Source organism: Ornithodoros turicata, chromosome 10 (assembly GCF_037126465.1).
Source record: "Ornithodoros turicata isolate Travis chromosome 10, ASM3712646v1, whole genome shotgun sequence".
Lineage (NCBI taxonomy): Eukaryota > Metazoa > Arthropoda > Arachnida > Ixodida > Argasidae > Ornithodoros > Ornithodoros turicata.
The window spans coordinates 29,484,253-29,500,597 of NC_088210.1; the positions used below are offsets into that span (position 1 = coordinate 29,484,253).

Consider the following 16,345-nt stretch of genomic DNA (forward strand, 5'->3'; position numbering starts at 1 on the left):
ACGCGGTTGTCTTCACCTGTTGGGGTAGAGACAGACACAGCCGGAAGGGTCAACGGTACACTCTTAAAAATGAGGGGGGGGGGGGGTCGAGGTAGCTTGCCGTTGTTGGCCGCACTCAAGTGGGCGGAGGCAGAGGCGGAGCCTATTCTGTGCCGTGCATAATGAACACAAAATAGACTCCGCCTCCCGTTTTCAGGGGCGAGAACGGTGTCATTCGGGAATATGGTTGGCTAGGAGCGTGCTATGTGGTGAAGTTCGTTTTTAAGAGTGTAGATGTTTACTCTGGGCTGTCTGGCCCACTTCATCGTCGTCTGCTACACACCCTATCCAGAGGGAGCTAGTATTGAGGCGTCCTACATGTGACCCCTCGCAGGTGCCATCTATACGAGAATATATTCACTTCACAATTTCTCGTTCTGCCTCTATACTAGACTATTATGCAGGATTCCACCACTATGTAAACACGGTTTGTCAAAAAAAAGTCTCCTCTCCCTCAATTCTCCCACGCCTGACGGTCTTTCTGGAACGGCGACGATACAAGAAGGATTGTTCCGGAAAGAACTTCAGGCTATACGAGAAAGCTAGACGTAAGATAAGGCGTCGCGCAGCCTTTTTAGCGCCTTGTGTACTTTTGATTTCGTCGCGTACCTTGCGCACGAAATCGCGTGCAACCAAATGTTTCGAATCGGGCTCCGTGCGGCGCCGATTCATTTTATCACGGCTGCTGCATGCTCCCGGGATTGTGTCTTGCATCGCGCGAGAGCCGGACAAAATGGGGCGGAACTGTAGATAACGTCTCTCGAGGCCCCCAGCTAAAGCCGAACCGAATCACAATTCAGACGGCGCATCTTCTCCACAGCAATTGCACCAGTCAGTCCCCTCGAAGCCTGTGCGCGGAGCTGGCACACACCACCGCGTCCAGAGAAACACGCTTGCCAGAGGGTCCAACGAGAAGAGCCCATTTGTCGGCTCGAGTCGTTAGTCACGCCGTGTCATGGGGGTACCGATGACGAACGACTCGTCGAGCAGACGCTGCCCGAAATACCCGACCTGTCGTTACGCCTCTTAGGCCTAACTGCGTCCTCCTGGAAGAACCTCCATACCGTGTCCTCGCTAATTTGGCTTTCGAATCTTGTTCGCCGTCTATGTACTTTGTGCATCGCGACAGATTTCGACGAGCATGTTTCCGGCCCCGCGAGGAATGAAGATTGCGGGGATATCTCAGTTTGCATCGTTCATCATCCGCCAGTTTGCGAAGGGTCAAACCACTGGGCCTGGGGTCCTATGGTACGGATTAGGCTTAGCGGAGACGTGCTCGCCTTCGGCGGGTGGTCCAGCAATATAGGTGCGGGTCGCGTGTGTGGGAGTTTTTCAGAATCGTTTCTCCGCCATGTGTGGACAGCTGCAGGGATGTGTATATATACGTTGGGAAAGTGTGGTCGGCGTGTATGTGTACAAAGACTTCCGGGACATGTTCCACTGAAAGGGAGTGTGGCTCCGTACATGTGGGCATAGGATTGATAATGACAGATAATGTTGTTTGTTCGTCTGTGGCCCTGCTTGGTGCGAGCATGTCGAGACATAATGGTTGTTTAGCCATGCTGGGGAAGGGAACACGTCGACCTCGTAATTACGCAGAACGCGTGCGGTTATGTCGACTTGTAGCCGCTTTGTGTTCTCGGAGGGGCGCGATATATTTCCTGGTTAAAATACAATGTTTACTCAATAAGGTGCACTGTTCTTAGAAAATCACCTCATATAAAAACCCCGAAATGAGGCTGAGGAGAGTCCGTGCGTGAAGGGCGATGATAAGACACTTCACAATAAATGAAGGCGCGCTCCAGGGTGGAAGGTGGGTGCAGCACAAACAATAATGAAAATTCGCATCTTTAACGTCACGAGACAAGTGCGATCACGAGCGACGCCAAGTGGTCGACGTCTGTATAAATTTTCCCGTGAGAGGTCACACACAGCATCTACGGTCCCTCGCGAAAGTCTATACGTGTCAAATGTAACGTGTACCACGTCACCAAGTCAGCACATTCTCATCGACTGTCAGCAGTGTATTGCACTGAGCGACGCGTCTTCCAGCGCCAACTTGAAGCCACTGCGACAACCACACTTGCCCTTCCTAAACGGCTTGGGCCTCCGGCCAACCCAGCGCATCAGCTACGAGCTCTTCAAGCCCTTATCATCTTCTTAGCAGCAGCAGGAGTCCTGCGTGAACTCTGAACATTCATCATCATTCACCATCTTCTCCTCCTCAAGCAATGGGACAGGGTGCCGCCTCAGCGGCGAAACATCCCACTACGTCATCATGACGTATTTCTGGTTGTTGTTGTCACCAAGTTGCTGACTCACTCGACCAGAATCAAAGCGCTTGGGATCAGCAGGCATACACACCCTACACTCTAAAAGCAGAACTTCACCGCATAGCACGCTCTGCGCCAACCATTGTCAGAAATGATAGGGTTATCGCTTGTGATACGAAGAACGACGGGGGCGTACGCCTTTTTATGTCAGTTTGGCTATATGATAATTGCCACAAAAAGGCGTACGCCCCCCTCTCTGTTCGAATCAGAAGCGATAACCCTATCATTCGTGGCAATGGTTGGTGCAGAGCGTGCTATGAGGTGAAGTTCTGTTTTTAGAGTGTATACCGACGATCCACTATAAGGCTGCATTGCATGGTCGCAGATATGAAGACATAAGAACGTTCTGCGTTTTCATCGCGTTCTCAGAGAGGGTGTGCAAGCCATCGACAGCTGTACTGAAGAGTCATTTCGTTTTCATCCGGCCTTATGAAAACATACAGCCTTTTTTCTTCCATATCACGAGAGCTGTTCTCGCAAAAGTTGTACCACATCCGGCCGGCCGAATTGCATGAATGTGTCTGCCGTAGCGCGCAAAGTGATTCACAACTTTCGGAACACCTCGTATATGGAGCCCCGGCAGACGTGACTATTGGGGGCAAATTGCGTCTTTCTTGTACAGACTTTATTGCAGAAAATTGGTTTCGGCCGCCGCCAGATTGCAGGAATAGCGAGCCGAGACACAATGGCGGCGGCACAACCGTGTCTAGCGCTTTCTTCTTTCGGCGTGCTGTGCATCTTCCGAGCGTAACCACGAGAGTCTGAATAGAGACTCTGTCAGGGACATCCTGCGGCTCTACGAACCGTTTCCACCCTCGTAATCACCGCACATATATATGTAGAGTGATGAGAAACGGGTTGTGTTGCGACATGTATGTATTTTTTTTTTTAAATTTGGAATTGGTGGAAAAAACAAGTGGTGTTTTTTACGTTGGAAATTGGAAGTTTGTTTGTTTTGAAGATTGGATTTTTTTTGTTGAAAAAGTCAAAAGTATGATGCTATATTAAGCACATTTATTCTTATGAAAAGGACAGCATTAAGTATGAGGTGACACGGAAAAGCTGATACGTGGAGCGAAGTGGACAGTTCGAGCTCAAAACCAGCGATGAAGGAAGTGCTCGTTGCTGGTGTGATGTGATGTGATAAAAAAAAAAAAAAATAAAATAAAAACGGAGTCGTTGCTGGTTTTTGGGTATGTGCTCCCCACTTTAGTTTCGTCTCTGCCCCTCCGTGTTTCCCCCTTAAACTCAAAGAAGCCTTGTCCTTCTCAATAGTGCACCAGCGTTAAACTTGTCCGAATACTTGTTTTTAAAATCGATAAAACCCCAGCGCTACCTAAAAAAGGGGGCAAAAGACGGTGCAAGTAACGACAAACAACGACTTCTTTGTCCGTCCATACTTGTACCGTCCTTTGTCCCTTTTTTACCCCGCACTAGTGTTTTACCGATTTTAAAATGAATAACCAACCTGCCTAGATTTTAACCTTGTTCAACTTATACTAGTTCACACATTTATTCTGTAACTGAGGCATTAACTGAGGCATACTTTCAAAACCTTAAAAAGAAATATTGAAGAAGCGTTCTTCCTTCTTTTAATGTAGCACGTAACACACTCTATCATTGCAGGACAAACACAAGTGGATAGCGTGAGGGTTTGGCATCTCGCAAACACTGGATCAACTAACAGCTATACAGTCCACTTGGACGGAAAGATTTGTACGGTAAGATTTGATGTGTTCTCACTTCTCAGGGAGCCCGTATGTATTGGCGAGGCTTCGTTTTTGAATACCGTTCTCTCAAAACTCCGTGCTCTGCTGAACCTTCGTTAAATACGTGCTGACTTTTACAAATCTGGAGTTTGGAACAGAGCACTATCTCAATAGCCTGTTAATTCGCATGCCTGTTTATTTGTATGAAGCGATCCAGAAATATGTGTTGTGATGTGATGAAGATGAAAAAGAAAGGGATGTGAGTCGCGACAAAGTCGGACTGGCTGCCCAGTACGCCTGCACACGGTGAATACAAACGGGTGTGCATAAGTGGACGGTTTAAAGTGATGGAGTGCAACATGTAATTAAAGAAGTTTAAAACGAGTGAGTGTGAAATGTAGAACAAGCAGAGGAATCACTTAGGGAGGGCACAAAGCACACACTTAACAAGTCATATGTCTATATAGTTCAGCTCTACTCAGCATCACGCTGACATCACGTCTACACTGACACGATTCCTTCGGGAATCTAAACTCTGGGCACTCTCTGATACGTCCTATATGACTGTCTGCACAACGATTAGTGAAGGAGTTGTCTTTTTCTGTATTTTTCATACTTTTCTGTGTCTCTGCTGCTTTTATAATCTTTTGTTTGTTTGTTAGGTTGTGGGAATAGCAAGCCTACAGCATGGCTAACCTTTCCCTTCCCTTTTTTTTTTCTTTGCATTAAACATATCCCCCCCCCCCTCAGTTGTACGCACGCAGAAAAACCACAAAGAACGAGGAACATAATAATTGGAGATTCTTAACTAAAACTTAAGTCACAAATCGAAATTCCTCCACTGTATATTTTTCTCACGTCATCTCCCAGTGTTGCCCTTCAACTGCCCTCAGCGCCTCCTGTCTTCACTGTGTAGCGCAGTATTCAAAGTTCCATCGTCTATATAAGCTATCAGTTTCATAATATAGTATGAAATGACATCGTATCGCGCAGGAAAAAGGAACAGCCTTCTCAAGCAGCACAGCGCCTTGGCCCAATATTGGACCAATATTGGCAATACTGGCCCAATATTAGTAAAATCTTGGTACAATATTGGGCCGACATTGCCAATATTGGCCCAAGATGTTGCACTGCTTGGGTTAATTCCATGTCGGGAGAATTTCGTCGGGAGAATGTCGGGAGAACGTCGCGAGACTTACGTGTACACTCACGAAACAGCCAAAGACACGAATACATACGTTTCTGATGTCGGTTACGGAGTGGCACATAACGTGCACGCAGACGAACATCAAGGATCCGTTACACACTCAGACATCATCAAAAAAAAAAAAAAAAAGAAAACGTTACTCGAAAAAATCATGAACATGAATCAATATCGATTCAAACTCACCGTGTTATGGGATGATAACCTCAGCTCTTCGCGTTACCGCTGTATTTGATGCGCCAGCTTGTACCGCTACCACCACGGTATCTTTTTTTTTTTTCTTCTTTCCGGCCATCGACATGTGTCAGCCTGGAGGGCAATTCTGAACCTCCAGCCGTAGCCAATCCGATTCTCGGCCGCTTCGTTTCAATTTTGCGCGTTCGGAATCAAAGGGGCGACGAGTGAGGCGCGCAGCTGCGACGGTCAAATCGGACGTTGTTCTGCTAATTGGCAGGCTCTCCAAATCGGTTAGCGGCGTGTTAACTGGCATGTTTCCGGATCTCATTGCCTCTATAGTATACTCTTCCCGTTTTGTTGTTGAGTCGAACTCCGACTTCTCACCTGCGAGGTTTCGAATTCAGTTTGTACGACGGCTGCAGTTTTCCACGTCCGCGTCCGCGAAGGTCGTCTCCAACTGTGTTCTAGTGATAGAAAGAGCTCAGCTCAATTCGTGTATTATGTAGTCAGTTGGTATTCGGGGTGATGACGCTACAGACGCTATCAGGTATACTCTATAGGAGCCAACGACAGAAGAAGAAAAATAATGACATGACGACACACGAATGCTCGAATCAACACTTTATTCGAGGAACAGGCATGAATAACACACACTGAATAATGTGTTGATAGTGGAGCATTGGTGTCATCAGGTCCTTGTTTTTGTTGCTGTGTTGTTGGCTCCTAGTTTCGCTGTGTCAAGATTGTACCACTGGCCCACCTTCCTGTTTTGATCACCTGAACTGCAATCTCCACCATTTATCTTTCGTTATCTACAACTGGCACAGCGGCAACGCCCTGCTTGCAGGCCGGCATCAGCCCCATCTCATCATTTCTTTATGTGTGTGTGTTTTAGTCACGGCCTACTAAATACTGCTGACAGTACTAAATACTACTGACAATAAATAATACTGACAGTACTACATACTGTCAGTATATAGTAGTAGGTCGTGGTTTTAGTTACCAAGTGCACTACGAAAATGAAAACGAGAACGAGTAAATTTTGTTCCATTCGGGGATGGATTGCCAGAACCATTAGCCTAAAATTGCCTCGGTGATTTATACCTTCCACGCGGTCTGAACGGGGTATAGACGGTGGTGATGAGGTATAAGTATGGTACTTTAGCCCTGATTTATACCTTCGTTATACGTCTTCTTTACCTTTTCTTCTAAGAGTGTACAGCATTGGTCTCGTTCACTATAGATTGCACGACTGCATGATCGACCGTTTACGATCCAGATGATTTTGGGATGCCGACGTCTTGGTCAACTGGCCAGAGACTAGTTTATGCAATGAACGCTCTGGTGTGGTGTACCTGGCCTTCCAGACGGGGCATGAGAGGTGCACGCTCGCGATGATAACGTGTGGAGCTACGACGGCACGGTGTTACATGACTTTTCTGTGTTAAGTCATGTCAACTATAGGTTATAGGCCCCATTACTAATGTACAGGTTACGTGTGTACGCGCAAAAAGTGACGGCAAATGATGGAGCGCGATCTGTCCGAGAGCCGTCGATCCTTGTCATCGAGGGGAATACTGCTCATCCGTGGTGTTCTGCACTCTGGTATAGGGCATTACCGTTTGCTATCGGAATTTGAAACACCCAACAGCAATACCAGAAGCGTTATTAGGGCCTTGCAGAGAAGATTTGGGGCTCATTTCGAACACGTACGTTTTCTTGAGGCTGTGAAACACACTAAAAACAGAACTTCACGGCATAACACGCTGTGCACCAACCATTGGCACGAATGATAGGGTTATGGCTTCTGATTCGAAGAGAGAGGGGGGCGTACGCCTTTTCGTGGCAATTTGGCTATATGAAAATTGCCACAAAAAGGCGTACGCCCCCCTCTGTCTTCCAATCACAAGTGATAACACTATCATTCGTGGCAATGGTTGGCACACAGCGTGCTATGCGGTGAAGTTCTGTTTTTAGAGTGTACTTTTAGAAATCTGGTAGCGACACCACTCCACCCTATGCGTGCTGGAGTAGCCAGCGTGGTAGCGGTGCTGGCGAAAGGGCTCGCCGTTGTCGGCCTCACAGAGGTGGGGAGTAGCCAGCCCGATGTAGTGTTGGGCCAACCTCTGCATATTTTTCTTTCTCTAAGCCAACGAATCCACTTCAAACTGCACTCTTAAAAATGAACTTCAGCGCATAGCACGCTCCTAGCCAACCATCATAACCAATAATTTAAGCATAATCCTGATTTGTTGAAAACTGGAGGCGTTCGCCTTTTTTGTGACACTTATGGTGTTCATAATTGCCACAAAACGGCGCACGCCTCCCGTTTTCAACAAATCAGGACAGATAACGATATCATTCGAGATGATGGTTGGCTAGGAGCGTGCTGTGCAGTGAAGTTCATTTCTAAGAGTGCGGGAAGCAATTTGCATAATGAACTTTTTTTTTATTATTGTGTGTGAGAGCAATATATGTAGAGTCGATGTCGCCATGAGCACTGAACATTTGATCGTAGCTCTTTAGTAGTTATTGTTCTACAGTACTACTTCTACTAAAAAGAACAGGCTCACGGGAACACAGAGACCCAGAAACGAAACACGAAGACCCTTTTACCATACACGTTCAAATGCTATACCTCTGCACCGCATATCTTTCCATTACATTCCCAATGCAGCGGTCGCATTAGTTGATTCTCGAGTGGTTCTCATTGCAATGCCCGACCATCACATTCGCAGCTTTTATGCCGTACTGCCCTTTTCCACTCATCTCCTTAATTAAAAGGGGGCGCACACGAATTCGTACCTGGTACCGCAAAACGAGCCCATATAACCCGTCCCAATCTAATTAGTAGTAATGGTACGCTTTATGCAGCTCGAATGGACAGGAACCGCGTGTCGTATCCTGGCGCTATCAACGTGCATGCTTTTTACGAGTCCAACTCGTTCTGTCTGGGAATGTACTGGGAATAATAAGTGTTATGCGCATTACATGCACACGTATATATATATGCCCGTGGTGCTTTGCGAATGAGGGATGCATGGTAGCCAGCCATGTCATAAAATACTGTGAGCATCGACAACGCCCTCCCACGGGGAGTGCTCATTACATGCGCGTATTAATCCCGCTTTCGACGGTACTTGTTTTATGCACTTGGGGATATTGGATCAGGTGTTTCGCTAGCGTAAAGGGGAATATTGTCCAGAAAGACGATCGATGTTCCTTTATATTTAATGCTAAGTGCGCCTGTCAAATAAATGTGTTTCCAGAACCAAAAACACAAGGCGTAAAGGTCAGGCAAGCTGCACTCTCTTAGAAAAAAGGGGTGGAGCAGTTACACCTTTCAGGAGGTAATGGTTGTCGCATATGTTGTGCCTAAGAGGTTGCAAAGTTCTACCTGCTATACCCGGTTGAAGTCGGTAAAACTCCCTCTAAGAAAAAAAGGGGTGTGAAAAGGATGGTAACTTCTATAGTTACCATCTAGGTCAACATAGCGTCCGATAAAGGATGTAAAAGGGTAGTAAAAGCAATTATCATATTTCTATATTGCTACAAAAAGGTGTACGCCCCCCTGACTCACCCAATCAGAAGCGGTAGCCCTACACTCTAAAAAACTGAACTTCACCGCATAGCGCGCTCTGCGCCAACCATTGCCACGAATGATAGCTTCTGATAATGACGCTTCTGATTTGAAGAGAGAGGGAGGCGTACGCCTTTTTGTGTCAATTATCATATATATCATATATCCAAATTGACACAAAAAGGCGTACACCCCCCTCTCTCTTCGAATCAGAAGCGATAACCCTATCATTCGTGGCAATGGTTGGCGCAGAGCGTGCTATGCGGTGAAGTTCAGTTTTTAGAGTGTATCATTCGTAGGCAGGAGGTAGAACTTTGCAACCTTTTAGGCACAACATATGCGACAACTACTGCCTCCTAAAAGGTGTAACTACTCCACCCTTGTTTTTGAGAGTGCAATGCGAAAGAGACGGCCTCGAAGAAATGAGAACGAGAAGATAAAAATTTTGTGCAGTCTCCGACAGTTAGCCCCTGTGCACTTTTCACTGGAGTCCTTCTGGATTCTTCCACGACAGATTCCACCGGCAGACCTTTGTTCGTGTTCGGCCCTGCAGGAATGATTCCGAGAAACGCTGTTATAGGATCATGCAGTACAATTACAACAGGATACATTACGATGATACCCTCCATACAGAAAACACAAGTAGTTAAGACACAATAGGCCACTACAGCAATAGCTATACTGCAACTCTGCTGAGAAACAGCTACTTGGTCCTTCGGCCAACTCCTCGTCTTGCAGCGCCTGGTCATTGCAGCCCTTGGAATTTCGTTACGCACACAGGACTGGCCTGTCGTCGTTAACGTTTTTTGCTGAATGCAGAGTATACACTCTTAGAAATGAACTTCACCGCATAGCACGCTCCTAGCCAACCATCATCCTGAACGATATCGTTATCTGCCCTGATTTGTTGAAAACGAGAGACGTACGCCTTTTTGTGACAATTATAAACAATATAAGTGTCACATAAAAGGCGTACGCCTTCCGTTATCAACACGTCACACTCTTAGAAATAAACTTCACCGCATAAGACGCTCCTAGCCAACCATCATCTCGAATGATATCGTTATCTGCATGATTTGTTGAAAACGGGAGGCGTACGCCTTTTTTGTGCCAATTATGAACAGCATTAGTGTCATAAAAAAAGGCATACGCCTCCCGTTTTATTCGAGGTGATAGTTGGCTACACTCTTAAAAATGAACTTCACCGCATAGCACGCTCCTAGCCAACCATAATCTCGAATGATATCGTTATCTCCCCTGATTTGCTGAAAACGGTAGGTGTACGCCTTTTTTGTGACAATTATGAACAGCATAAGTGTCACAAAAAAGGCGTACGCCTCCCGTTTTCAACAAATCAGGGCAGATAACGATATCATTCGAGATTATGGTTGGCTAGGAGCGTGCTATGCGGTGAAGTTCATTTTTAAGAGTGTAGGAGCGTGCTATGAGGTGACGTCCATTTTTAAGAGTAATAGCAGGTCTCTTATTTTGTGACCAACCTTTTATACACATATGTTCTTTCATATTCCGACCTCTCAGTCCTCTTTCTCTTGTAAAACTTGTTTGTTTATACCTCGCCACCGAAGCCGCCCACACGTATCGAGGTCGTGCAAGTTACATCAAACAGATTTGCACGCTATTTAAGCAAAATGAAACAACAGGCGCTTTTGAAGAGGTTCTCTCGTAAACAGTGTCTCTGTAAGAAGCGTGGCGCGCTTCTTCAGGGCCGCGGGTAAACGCGTGCACGCGCCAAGTAGGGACTCCATCACTATCGTGAGTGAGTCGTGGCAGTGTTTGTGGCTCGCCGGTGTTTTCTTAATGAGGGGCGTCGAAGACCACCCCGGGGACGACCTCGAGGTTCGGCCTTCGCTCGCGGACCTCTCACGAAGTCCTCCGACGCTGCTGCTGCCTTGGACTTCTACCAGGCACGATCGTACATACACTGCAGTGCAACTTTGTAAATCCGCTCACTCGTCACAAACTTTTAAAATGACGTTTAGATATTGCGAATTGGCAAATTTTTCTCGCATTCATTTTGCGCCTGCACGTTTCATTGCGAAGAGTGGCGCCGCAGGCTTATATCACTGGTTTAGCTCAGGCATTGGTCACGGTTCTCCTCTATACTGGTGTCTTCTCTGTATACGCAGTCTGGGCTATCTGTCTGCCCAGGTCTGATCGCTCAGGTTCCCAAGCAGCACAACATTTTGTCCCAATATTGGACCAATATTGGCAATACTGGTCCAATAGTGCTCCAATATTGGGTAGACATTGCCAGTATTGGTCCAGTATTGGGCAGACATTGGCAATATTGGTCCAATATTGGGTCATGTTATGCTGCTTCGGTTATATTTGATACCTGATTTCATCGGCGAATGGTAGTTGGCCCTATAAGATTGCTTGTTCGGTGTCCGTTCCGGTTAGGATATAGGAAAAATGAATGGTCAATTGTTCCTGTTCCGTTGCACTTGGTTTCAGGGGTCTTCCCAAAATGCGCGTCCCGATCATTGAGGCGGTAAAAATTATACTCATATTATTATGGCTTACGAGTTGTTTATATACTGGCATCACATCCACCAGACACCAGTTCGTGATTGCTGAGCACCATGTCATTCAGTACCAGTCTTCGGCCCAGGATTCACATTCCCCCCAGTCGTGACGTTGCCCACCTCTGTGAGGCTGACAAGGGCGAGCTCTTTCAGCAGTACGCGTCAGTATAGCACAACACTCTAAGGAAAAAAAGAAGAGAAAAGGAAGGAGTATTGCTGAGTAATCGCATCTTCTAGTGCCTAGATTGCAATAATTACTCCCCGGTGGAGTCCCCTGACCCTGAAATTTACTTCCCACCACTGCAAATAGTCCCCCGAGCAGCACAACATGTTGGCGCAATATTGGCCCAATATTGGCAATACTGGCCCAAGGCAATTTTGGTCCAAGTCCAAGTTTCTTTCGAGGTCCAAGGGTCCAGGTCCAGGCCCTTTCCTTTCCATGTCTAAGACCAAGTTTCATGACCAGCGTTGTATGAAACAAGTCTTTGGTCCAAGTCCAATCTTGGTCTAATATTGGGCCGGCATTGCCAATATTGGTCCAACATTGGGCCAACATGTTGTGCTGCTTGGGCCTAAACTATGCATAAACATCCCGGAGCATTTAATCTAAAAATCTGACTAATGCGCCAAAGTAATCTGGCTGGCGACAGTATCTCAACAGTATCTCTGACTGAGACCCCTACGCTTCCGCCGTGCCTCTTGACAGCCTTCTCCGGCTCGTGTGTCGTTCCAAGAGGCCACGGCCACGTCTGCGGCGTCCGGCATCCAGACGGACGGGAAAGCGGCATCGATCAAAGGGAAACGTCGATCGTGGCCTCCCTTCGGCGCAATTAAAAAAGGTGTCCGCTCGACGCTCCAGTAATTGGCCGCCTTCCTCCCATCTTTTGTGCGTCTCTCACTTCCTCCTTCCATCATCGTGGAAGAAGAAGAGGCTGTTTGCTCTGGACGGCCTCTCTTTGTTGGGAGCCGTCGTCCGAAATATAAAACGCCCGACAAATAGAATCAACGTATTTGGCTTGCAGCTGCCGTTCATCTTTGAGCGATGTGTGTTCTCAACCGTTGATCGGAGTCAGCTTTGTTGATTCATAATGGTGTTGGTTTGCGTGGTGATGAAAGCGTAGGCCGGGAGTGCGTGGCTTGACGCATACGTGAGAGTTGTTAAGAAACTTTTTGTTCGGCGTCAAAAGGCGGCAAACTGCTTGTGACATTATCTTTTTAACTCGGCGGCAATCACATTGTGAATGTTTGTGTTGCAGTTCGAGGTAGCGTTTAACTCTGATGAACGTTATATTGAAATTCATATTCTTTTGCGAGTTTGCCGTAAACGAAAAATTATTTCTGAAAAAACACCGTTTCCCGTACATGCATTGACAATTTTTTTTCCCCACTCCCTCTACTTCAATGTGCATATATAATGAATTTCTGCACTTATTTTCTCATGTCAGCTTTGAGTGGCAACCCTTTCCCTTTTTTCTTACACTCTTAGAAATGAACTTCACCGCATAGCACACTCCTAGCCAACCCTCATCTCGAGTGATATAGTTATCTGCTATGATTTGCTGAAAACGGGGGGCGTAGGCCTTTTTTGTGACAATTATGAACAGCATAAGTGTCACAAAAAAGGCGTACGCCCCCGTTTTCAACAAATCAGGACAGATAACGATATCATTCGAGATGAGGGTTGGCTAGGAGCGTGCTATGCGGTGAAGCTCATTTTTAAGAGTGTAGCTACACTGTTTCCGAAGAGAAGATGTCGGCATTGGTAACGCTATACTGCATAGTCGTTTCTTCTGCGAGTTCCGAGATTTCAGCGGGCTGGAGGTGAACAATTACGCAATTCGTGACTGATGGGAACAGTGCCCATAAGAAATTGATGAAGTCGCATATTTGTCCTCCTCCGCAATTATTCCATCTCCGATACCTCTTCTTCACGGCACCTGTAGAGAACCACGTCTCGCTTTATTCACAGGGCCGCCTTTTAGCAACGATTATTTTATCAGCAAGCTAATGGGATGACACACATGGGCTCCCGACGTCTTAACATTTTTATCTTTCGCAAGTCTTACGTCGCGGGACGCCTATGTTCAAGATCAACGCGACAGTGGTCGGTCTATGAATTTGTATCGCTTATACCTGAGAGGTCTTTATCGTGCGCTTAAACCCACACGTCACAATATGTAACGTCTCCCACGGAAGAGGGCGTGTTTAAGCAACTTGTACTCTGCCACAAAGTTGCGCCCTGGGCCGAAACCTTGGGATCAGGAGGCGGACAGGCTACGATCTGATTCACTGAGGAGGCCGCCTCTCTGCACCACGTTGGGACAAAAAATACGAAGGAAAATACAAATATATGTTCAAGAAATCATATATGTCCACAGCGAGCAAGCAAAGTTTGCGCGGCATTCGTCGTGGGGTTCATGAAGTCTGGGCACAGCGCACATACGTATGGTTAAGACTTGTGTCCGGACCACGACCTACTACATTATAACGACCATGTCGTAATCGACAGCCCCTATGAGGAGCCCGTCCGCATGATCCGCTAGGGGCGCTAGTCATCGACCCGCGAGATCTACATCATGATTGGACAATGGAAATTTGAAATTTGAACGCGCAGAAGCGGACGTACGCGACTACCGTAGCAGACGACAGCAACAGCTCTTAAGAAAACGCCTAGAATGATGATGACAATCAACTTTAGAAAGAAGCATCTCCCGTGGGACATCCAGCGCTTGTACAAAAATACTAAGGTAAGCTGAAGTACAAAGTACTGCAGAAATTGAGGAAGTAATAACCGGGCCGATGAATACCGCCACCGCCAGCTTCCAAATGCGGCGCTGGGAAGGGTTGCCTATGACATGGTCGTTATAATCTAGTATAGGTCGTGGTCCGAACAAAACGAAAATGCTGATCGAAACTCGAACTCCTGCGATGCACGAAGCTTTGAAAGGCTTTCGCTTACATGAAATACTAAGCAAATATTTTTGTTACGGCTCAGTTTATTGACCCAAGCTTCTTCCCAAGTGGCACAAAGAGTTCCGTGCGGCATACCTAAGCCCCGCGGTCCGGCCCGAGCGTCGTGTGCGGGCCCGACGTGCCTCACGCGGCTCACGAGAGACCACCCCCGAAATAATGCGTATGCACCCCTCAACATCACCCCGGCATGACTCTCACGACCCAGGCCACAATCTACTACCGTGGCAAGTGTCCCAAAAACGCTGGTCCCTGCGGGGCACAGAGGTGTGGGGATGGACTTTTTCACAGTTCTCGGGCGAGAGAAGTAAATAAAGTTGTTCAACCATGTCGCTCGTTAACCGGGAGAGGGACTTACCAAGAGGCAGGTTTACGGTGGATTCGGTGACGGTGTAAGCTTTCACGGCAAATTTTCGCAGCTCACTGGAAAGATCACATGATTGACTACTTGATTACATGATTAGGTACTTTTGTATGGAGCTGAGAGAAAGTGACAAGTCAGTGTTCAACTGGCCAACTTGCGGAACCGTGGAGAAAACGAAGCACGTGCTGGACACCAACAGGCGCTTCGACTCTAGTCGGAGAACACTGAAGGACGCCCTTCATGAACTTTGATGAACTGAAAGCAGGAAGTCACTGAAAAGGTTAGCCAGCTGTAGGACTCGAACCCACGTCTTCTGGATTGACCTTTTACTGCTGAGAAGACCATCATGACCTTTTGGTGTGGAGAAGGTACTGGGGAGCTGGCCTAAGCAGCACCAACAGCCCGCGCTGTGTGCCCGGGCGAACTATACCTCAAGGACATACCTGCTGAAATAATCTTTTAAATCATGCAGTGCTTTCACACATCAAGCGTCATGGAACATCTGGACGCACCAGTGCGACCCATACGTTTCCGTTTTTTTCTTTCTTATTTGTACTCTATTCTATTTTATGACAAGTCAGTGATTTTATCGATGCGATACGTGGGTTGTCCCGCTGCGGGACACACTCTGATTTATACAATGAAGTATTACAACGCAGTATATCATAGCACGGATGCGCACATGTATAAGTGCTTTTATTGAGTGTTCTACTTGTCAGCCACCAATGTTACGGGCATTTACTTTTTCTCCCACCAATTCAATTGACCAGCGACATGACCGATCGGGATAAAGCGTCCGCATGCTGGTAGTAGGTGGTATCCAAGGTCTACTTGAAGTGGGCCCTAGACGCATACTAGCCCCTGTCCCCCACTCCTTACCGCTGTCCTCTTTGTATGTATGTCGCTCACAGCAAGAGTTGCATCGCGGCGCTCGCTAACACGGAATCAATGCGCGATTTGTTATTTCAACTGATGACATTGAGGATATAAGTTGCTCGTTCCATCATGCACGTATATCCTATACACACAGTGGCGGATCCAAGGGGGGGGGGAGCGGTTGGGCGATCGCCCCCCCCCAAAACGTCACTTTATACATTGGATTTCCCTCTCCCACCTCCCCCACTACGCGCTCCGACAAAGAAACCGCCCCACCCCAAACCGAGGGTCTGGATCCGCGCCTGTATACACACGACAAATTCCCACTCGAAAAAACAAAACAAAACAAAGGAACACAATAGGTAGACATTGGAACACTTAAGCATTCTTTGTTTAGCTCCATCTGGAGAGAGGGATTGGAAATTTTCTTTGAAAGTTTGCCGCTAAGTTGCGCTAATCGAAGGAAAAAGCAGCTGTAAACCATGATAGTAAGTGTCGGCATGTGCCGAAGCATAATGCATATGATCGGCTATCACCTTATCTGTCC

The 16,345-nt window shown here is 47.0% G+C and overlaps 1 long non-coding RNA gene across 1 annotated transcript in view; it reads left to right on the plus strand.

The window, feature by feature from the left end:
* The first annotated feature begins 4,011 nt into the window (after positions 1–4,011).
* Positions 4,012–16,345, plus strand: part of LOC135369810 (uncharacterized) — a 57,570-nt gene continuing 45,236 nt past the window's right edge. Inside the window, exon 1 of the long non-coding RNA XR_010415129.1 lies at positions 4,012–4,093. This is a non-coding gene — a long non-coding RNA (uncharacterized LOC135369810). The remainder of the gene's footprint in view (positions 4,094–16,345) is intronic.